We start from the raw sequence: 8,997 nt of genomic DNA, 5'->3' as shown, positions 1-8,997 counted from the left end.
AATAGGTTCAGGGGAAGAACAGTGACCGTCTACCACAGCAGAAATAGAACAGACAGAAAGGAAACTGGAGATAAAGGTACAGAGAGAGGGATAGACACCGTAGGAGTGTAGTTTGGAAAGCAAATATTTGTGCCAGACCCTATCAAAAGCTTTTGAGATGTCCAGCGCAATAGCAAAGGTTTCACTGAAACGGCTAAGAGAGGATGACCAAGAGTCAGTTAGGAAGGAGGAGATCACCAGTAGAACGCCCTTGCGGAACCCATACTGGCGATCAGATAGAAGGTCAGAAGTGGAAAGGTGCTTTTGAATCTTCCGGTTAAGGATTGATTCAAAAGCTTTAGATAGTCAAGAAAGTAAAGCTATAGGACGGTAGTTTGAGGGATTGGAACGGTCACCCTTCTTAGGCCCAGGCTGTATGAAGGCATACTTCCAGCAGGAAAGAAAGGTAGATGTTGACAGGCAGAGGCGAAACAGTTTGACCAGGCAGGGTGACAGCACGGTGGCACAGTTTCTAAGGACAATAGGAGGCACTCCATCAGGTCTATAAGTCTTCTGAGGATTGAGGCCAGAGAGGGCATAGAAAACATCATTTTGAAGAATGGAGTTCTTATAAAAAGTTTGAGAGAAGAGTTCAGCCTTAGAGATAGATGAGACGGCAGTGTTGCCGTCAGGACTGAGGAGTGGAGGGAAAGATGAAGAAGTGAAGTTGGAGGAAATATTTTTGGCTAGATGCCAGAAGTCACGGGAAGAGTTAGAGAAAGCAAGGTTTTGTCATTTTCTACTAATGAAAGAGTTTTTAGTTAGTCGGAGAATAGATTTGGCACGATTCCGGGCAGAAATGTAAAGTTCGTAGTAAGCATTAGTTTGAAGGCTCTGGTACCTTTTTTGAGCTGCCTCTCTATCATTGACAGCACGAGAACAAGCGTGATTAAACCAAGGCTTTTTAGCGTGAGGAGTAGAGAAAGTACGTGGAATGTATGCCTCCATTCCAGAGACAATCACCTCTGTGATGCGCTGAGCACACACAGAGGGGTCTCCATCATGGAAGCAGTAATCATTCTACGGGAAATCGGACAAGTACATCCTCAGGTCGTCCCACCGAGCTGAAACAAAATGCCAGAAGCATCGCCTCTTCGGCGGGTCCAGAGGGTGTACAGGAGCGATAGGACAGGATACAGAAATAAGATTGTGATCGGAGGAGCCCAACGGAGATAACAGTTTGACAGAATAAGCAGAAGGGTTTGAGGTAAGGAAGAGGTATAGAATGCTGGGCCTGTCGCCAAGACGGTCGGGAATACGTGTAGGGTGCTGGACCAAATGCTCTAGGTCATTGAGGATAGCAAAGTTGTAGGCTTATTCACCAGGATGGTCAGTGAAAGAAGATGAAAGCCAAAGCTGGTGGTGGACATTGAAATCTCCTAGGATGGAGATTTCAGCGAAGGGAGAGTGGGTCTAGATGTGCGCCACTTTAGAGTTCAAATAGTCAAAGAATTTTACATAGTTAGTTGAGTTAGGTGAGAGGTAAACAGCACACATGTATTTAGTAATAGAATGACAATGAAGTCTTAGCCAGATGGTGGAAAATTCTGAAGAATCAAGGTTGTGGGCACGAGAGCAAGTGATGTCGTTGCGCACATAGGCGCAACATCCAGCTTTGGATTGAAATTTAGGATAAAGATAGTAGGAGGGAACAGAGCCTCAGAAACCTGAGTTTCTGGTGCGAAAGAGAAGGTGAAGTTTAGAGGAAGAGAGATGGTGTTCCACAGAATGAAAATTAGAACGAAGACCGCGAATGTTGCAGAAATTGAGAAGAAAGAGGTTCGAGGAGTTATGAAGACGCCTCTCAGGTCGGCAGCCAGAAGGGGAGTCCTCCCAGGGTTAATTTGTGCCACCCCCCCCAGGCGGGGACTCCGAGGCATGATGTAGGTGTGCCATTTTGAAATTTGAATTTTGGGAAAAGGTGTGTATGTTGTGTGAATGTAGTGTGGTGTGGATAGAGAGAGGATCTGTCTTTAGAGAGCATGTTGAGCTACACTCCGGTGTTGATGAGACAATAGGGAAACGGTTAGTGAGGACATGGGGAGGGTCTTTGGAGGGCTTCAACTCCCTTCTCACCTCCCATATATACCTCACCGGGAGTGGCTTGCGCCCGTTCGGTAGGTGTCTTCCTACCTACTCCTGGAAAGACTCGAATCACTGTCTAGGCAGGTGACACAGACATTTTTGTTTTGCTGCTTCATGCATATCATGAAAACCATCTCACTTGTGAATTAGTGATGTGTGGGACAAGTCTCTCAATATCCTATGCTAACTGGCCACTGTCGAAAAGCATGTCGACATCCTTCAGGATCTATTGCCTGTTCACTGCCTTACCGGTTGTGGCACTGTGTCGTACATGTTCTGGAATGGAAAAGCTACAGCAGTGAAAGACCTCAAATCTGGACTTACCTTGAGGAAACTGGGTTATGTTGAGGAACCCATCGATCATGTGGTCACTGAAGCGACAAAGATCATTGCTGCTTGTTATGGGTTTCCTCAAGAAACAAGCATGACAGCTCTCAGGAACAAAGTCTGGACCTTCAAGATGGGAAACCACAAGATGAATGCGGCACCTGAACTACGAACTCTTCCACCTACCTCTGAATGCTTCGAAAAACACGTATTCAGGGCACATCTTCAAACTGCCGTTTGGAGGTCTTACATGGATAAGGACCTCCACAGCTCAACCCTGCTCACTACGGGTGGACCATGGACATCGATGCACAAATGTGTACTCTTGTTGTCATGCCTTTAGATGTATCACCAGCACCTTTGCATGTACTGAAAATGATCAAATGTGCATGTTCTTCATGTTCTACTGCTAGGTGCAGTTGTTTAACTGCCCATCTTTCTTGTTCAGTATTCTGTAAATGTCATGTTGCGGACTCTGCAAAAATCCCAATACTGTCACTGCCGTCGATGTAGATGATTTTGAGATTGACTATAATTGTTAATGCTTTTGTATTGCGGGTAAAATACCAGTGGTAAGGAATTTGATAGGAATCACCGCTTGTTGTATAAATGTGTGTTTGCACGACACCATGTAAATACAAGAATGGTCATGGGATTATGACTTTTACATGAAAATTAGTTCATGAATTAAAAAATAGCCCTTCCAATGATCTCATTGACCCCCAAAACCTATAATTAGCCACCAAAATTACATTCCTAGGTAGAATATTAAAAAAAAAGTTATGATGATAAGCTACAAATTGGTAATTGACAGCAGCTAACTTGGATTTTTATCAATAAAAAAAAATCCTCAAGCAAGCCAGCTTGGCATATGGCTGATTTATGATCAGTAGACCCTAATACATCATAAAATGCCATAACACATTGTATATGTTGCATTGCATGGTTAAGTGTAATTCCACCAGACTAAGAGTGGAGTTTTTAGAGACGGTTAGAGAGAAGAGTTCAGCCTCAGAGACAGATGAGGCGGCAGTGCTGCTGTCACGACTAAGGAGAGGAGGGAAAAAGGAAGAAGTGAAGTTGGAGGAGATGTTTTTGGGTAGATGCCAGAAGTCCCGGGAAGAATTAAAAAAAAAAAAAAAGTTTTGGCATTTTCTATCAATAAAGGCGTTTTTGGTAAGTCGGAGAATAGATTTGGCACGATTCCGGGCAGAAATGTAAAGATCATGGTTAGCGGGAGTTCGAAAGCTCTGGTATCTTTTGTGAGCTGCCTGTCTATGTTTGACAGCACGAGAACAAGCGTGATTAAACCAAGGCTTTTAGCGTGAGTACGTGGAAGTAGTGGACGTGGAATGTATGCCTCCATTCCAGAGACAATCACCTCTGTGATGCGCTGGGCACACACAGAGGGTCTCTCCTGAAGCAGTAATCATTCCACGGGAAATCGGAAAAGTACACCCTCAGGTCGTCCCACCGAGCTGAAACAAAACAAAAGCATCGCCTCTTCGGTGGGTCAAGAGGATGTACAGAAGCGATAGGACAGGATACCGAAATAAGGTCGTGATTGGAGGAGCCCAGCGGAGAAAACAGTTTAACAGAGTAAGCAGAAAGGTTAGAGGTAAGGAAGAGGTCTAGTTTGCTGGGTCGGTCTCCAAGACGGTCGGGAATACGTGTAGAGTGCTGAACCAACTGCTCCAGGCCGTTGAGGAGGGCAAAATTGTAGGCTTGTTCACTAGGTTGGTCAGTGAAAGAGAATGAAAGCCAAAGCTGGTGGTGAACATTGAAATCTTCCAAGATGGAAATTTCAGCGAAGGGAGAGTGGGTCAAGATGTGCTCCACTTTAGAATTCAAATAGTCAAAGAATTTTACATAGTTAGTAGAGTTAGGTGAGAGATAAACAGCACATATGTATTAAGTAATAGAATAACAATGAAGTCTTAGCCAGATTGTGGAAAATTCAGAAGAGTCAATTTCGTGGGGACGAGAGCAAGTGATGTCGTTGCCCACGTAGACGCAACATCCAGCTTTGGATTGAAATTTAGGATAGAGATAGTAGGAGGGAACAGAGTAGAGATTGTTGTCAAAAGGCTCAAAAGCCTGTGTTTCGGTGAGGAAGAGAAGGTGAGGTTTAGAGGAGGAGAGACGGTGTTCCACAGAATGAAAATTAGAACGAGGACCGCGAATGTTGCAGAAATCGATGAAAAAGAGGTTAGAGGAGTTATCAAGACACCACTTCCACAGCTTTTCTATTCTTTATCATATTTCTCCCCTCTCCTTCCTTTGATCTTCCTTCTTTCCCTCCTTCTCTTGATCACTTCCTCCTCTTCTGAACCTTTTTCCCATCTCCTCTCTCTCTCTCTCTCTTCTTATCTTTATTACTTCACTCATTTCCACGACTTTTTAAATCTTTTTTTTGTTCCTTAAACTTAAATCCTTTTTGCTCCTTAAACTTAAATCCGTTTTGTTCCTTAATCTTAAATCCTTTTTGTTCCTTAAACTTAAATCCTTTTTGTCCCTTAAACTTAAATCCTTTTTGTTCCTTAAATCCTTTATTTTGTTCCTTAAACTTAAATCCTTTTTGTTCCTTAAATCCTTTATTTTGTTCCTTAAACTTAAATCCTCTTTCGTTTCATAAATCCTTTTTTGCTCCGTAGACTTGAATCCTTTTTTGTTCCTTAAATCATGTTTTACTCCGTAAACTTAAATCCTTTCTCTGTTCCTTAAACTTAAAGCCTTTATTTTGTTACTTAAACTTAAATCCTATTTTGTTCTTTGAACTTAAATACTTTCTTTGTCCCTTAAGCTTGAATCCTCTTTCGTTCCTTAAATCCTTTTTTGCTCCGTAAACTTAAATCCTTTTTTGTTCCTTAAACTTAAATCTTTTTTTGTTCCTCAAACTTAAATCCTCTTTCGTTCCTTAAATCCTTTATTGCTCCGTAAACTTAAATCCTTTTTTGTTCTTTAAACTTAAATCCTTTACTTCGATCCTTGAACTTAAATCATTTTTCGTTCCTTAAATCCTTTTTTGTTCCGTACACTTAAATCCTTTTTTACTTCGTAAACTTAAATCATCTTTCGTTCCTTAAATCCTTTTTTGTTCCGTAAACTTAAGTCCTTTTTTGATCCCTAAACTTAAATCATCTTTCGTTCCTTAAATCTTTTTTTTGCTCCGTAAACTTAAATCCTTTTTTACTTCGTAAAGTTAAATCCTCTATCATCCCTTCAATCCTTTTTGCTCCGTAAACTTAAATCCTTTTTTGTTCCTTTAATTGAAATCCTTTTTTGTTCCTTGAACTGAAATATTTTTTTGATCCTTAAATCCTTTGTTGTTCCTTAAACTTAAATCCTTTGTTGTTGCTTAAACTTAAATCCTGTTATGTTCCTCAAACTAAAAGACGAGTCCCCTTGTTGTTTTCCCTTTATTGATGTTGTGTTTCTATGTGATCCTTTTCCTTTTCTTCTGTATTATTCCGTCTCCGGTGTTATTTTTCTTTATTTCCCGCGTGACAGTGTGGTGTAGGGTATCTACATCGCCTTTCCTTAATGCGGTATCCTGCTACAGCTGAGTCTCCTTCACCCCAGAGAAGGCTTACCCGTACCAGCATGCCACAACAAAGTCCTCAATCCAAGTTGTTATTTTGCTAATGTTGTGTTTTGTATCTGATTTTTTTTTCCTGGTATTCCTTTTCTGCATTATCCTGTCACCGGTGTTGTTTTTCTTCATGTGTCGTGTGACAGTGTTGTGTAGACTCGCAGTGTTGTCCAAACTGGGGTCCGCGTACCCCTCGGGGTACGCAGCATAGATCAAAGGGGTACGTGAAAAGACGATGAACACACACACACACACACACACACACACACACACACACAGCAGAAACTTCCCATGTTCTATGAAGGAAAAGAGAGAGGGAGGGACGGTTGGTTACCTAAGAAGGACGCGTATTGTACGTGTACGTAAATATAATGTAATGTAATGCAAATATGATATATATAATTGACTTTAGTCAGCCATAGGGGGTTCGTAACAAGGGGAGAATGTAATAAAGGGTACAATAGGCGAAACAGTTTGGACAGCACTGTAGAGTATCTACATCGCCTCCACCTGGTGCCGTATCTTGCTACAGCCGAGACTCCTTCACCCCAGAGAAGGCTCTCCCGCACCAATACACGGCACCAAGGGCCTTCATGTTGGATTTTTGTACGTGTTTTCGTTTAATTTTTTTCCTTTTTCTCATGGCGTGCTACCGTCATATCTATTTCCTGGAATTCCGTTCCAGTGTTATCCTATTTCTGATGTTTCTTTAGTTTATTGTCCTTATTTTCGGTGTTTTTCACCTGTAATATCCCTTTGGTGGAGTTGTTCAGAAATCGCCCTTCCTTGGTGCTGTGTGCTGATACGAATGAGTCTCCTTCACCCCAGAAAAGACCCGCCCATACCAACACACAGCACCAAACGCACTCCCCTCCCCACGCCCCTGGACACTGGGATCTCCAGCACCGCCATGGACGCCCTGAGGGAGCTGAGACACCTGCCGGAGCCCCTGAGCCCTGGGCGCTCGCCAGAGAGGCCTTGGGCTCCCTGACGCTCCCAAGCACCGCCGAGGCGGGGAGAGCGGAACCCAGACGACGGCAGGACAACTCCTCACGGGAATATTAAATTAATCGTAAACACCGCGACGGCGCAAAGGCTGCGTTTGTCGAGTCTGGGATGGCAGGAGCCGGCCGAGTGTTTTGGCGCGGCATGCGTTTCCCTCTTTGCTTCTGATTTCCTTCATTGTTTATTAAGAGAGAGAGAGAGAGAGAGAGAGAGAGAGAGAGAGAGAGAGAGAGAGAGAGAGAGAGAGAGAGAGAGAGAGAGAGAGAGAGAGAGAGAGAGAGAGAGAGAGAGAGAGAGAGAGACTTTTTTTTTTTTTTTTTTTTTAGATATAATGCTTTCGTAATGCTTTAGTTAGTTGATATTGTTGTCATTACCAACATCTATCTATCTATCTACTCCCCCACCCTTCAACACCCACACACACTCATCTCTCTCGCTCGCTCTCTCTGATTACGTGGGACCTTGCTAGGCCTAATGGTACTGAAGACATCTGGATCAGTGTACATTGTAGAAAATTACCCTCAGCGTCTCAACAAACCTTTGGCTATATACACGAGACCTTGAGATTATGTGCCTGAGGAGCAAAAGTTTTTATATGCTTTACTATATACCTACCAGCAACAAACTAGGTACCATAATATGTATAAATAAATTACATCAGATTATTGACACCCGCGTCACCCCTCAGTCAGCCACACTTCTAGACATCATTGTTACTAACAAACATGACGCAATAATACACAAAGACATAATACCTAACACTATAGCAGACCGTGACCTTATAACAGCAACGGTTAAAATTACTAAACCTAAACGCAAGCCGGGAATGAGAAATTTTCGTCATCTCGGGCTCACAGCAAAGACCTGTCCTGTGATGGCTTAATAGGCGTTGCTCCCGCCCTAAAGGAAATTTCCTCTACAGACAACGTAGACATCCAGGTACACTCCCTCACGTCTGTACTCTCAAACTGCCTGGAACAATGCGCTCCTTTTGTCACCAAAGAAATAAATAAGCCTTTTGACCCTTGGATAAACGACGAAATTCGCTCAGCTAAGTCAACACGAAACACCCTTCAAGCGCGCCTGAGACAAAATCGTAATAATGCTGAGTTACTAGAGCTATATAAACACCGACGCAATATAGTCACTGCTGCGTAATGCTGAACAATCATATTACCGAGAAAAATCTACGATCTCTCTCTCTCTCTCTCTCTCTCTCTCTCTCTCTCTCTCTCTCTCTCTCTCTCTCTCTCTCTCTCGTACACACTCAATAATATAAACTTGATTAAATAATGTGAAAAAAATGGAGATAAAATCAGAAAGAAAATTAGATACTATCAGCTTCCTCCTCCTCCATTACGGAAAAAAAACAAGGCGGAGGAGGAGGAGGAGGTAAACGAGGTAACCGTCAGTTCAAGGAGATGAGGGGATGGAGAGGAGGAGGAGGAAAAGGAGGAGGAGGTAAACGAGGTAACCGTCAGTTCAAGGAGATGAGGGGATGGAGAGGAGGAGGAGGAGGAGGAGGTAAACGAGGTAGCCGTCAGTTCAAGGAGATGAGGTGATGGATAGGAGAAGGAGGAGGAGGAGGTAAACGAGGTAGCCGTAAGTTCAAGGAGATGAGGTGATGGAGAGGAGGAGGAGGAGGTAAACGAGGTAACCGTCAGGGGAGACGATAACTAACACTGGGGAGCACGTAGGGGGAAAAAATGGGGGGAGGAGGGAGAGTCACGTATGTACCTGTGGGCACAACAGTTGGGTGAGAGGGCAAGTGATGCCCGGGAAAAGCCACCCCGAGTTTTTATACTCGCCTGCGACGAGAGCGGCGTCCCGTAAGAGCGGGAAAAGGGGGGGGCAAGTAGTACATATGGGTTATGATCTCTTAACTTGCAAGGTGACGAGATTTACTTTTGGAGCTGCGAAAAAAATCTATGTAAGGTGGATGACTTTAT

This window comes from Eriocheir sinensis, unplaced genomic scaffold (genome assembly GCF_024679095.1).
Source record: "Eriocheir sinensis breed Jianghai 21 unplaced genomic scaffold, ASM2467909v1 Scaffold138, whole genome shotgun sequence".
Taxonomy (NCBI): Eukaryota; Metazoa; Arthropoda; class Malacostraca; order Decapoda; family Varunidae; genus Eriocheir; species Eriocheir sinensis.
Note: the sequence above shows the minus strand (reverse complement) of the source record.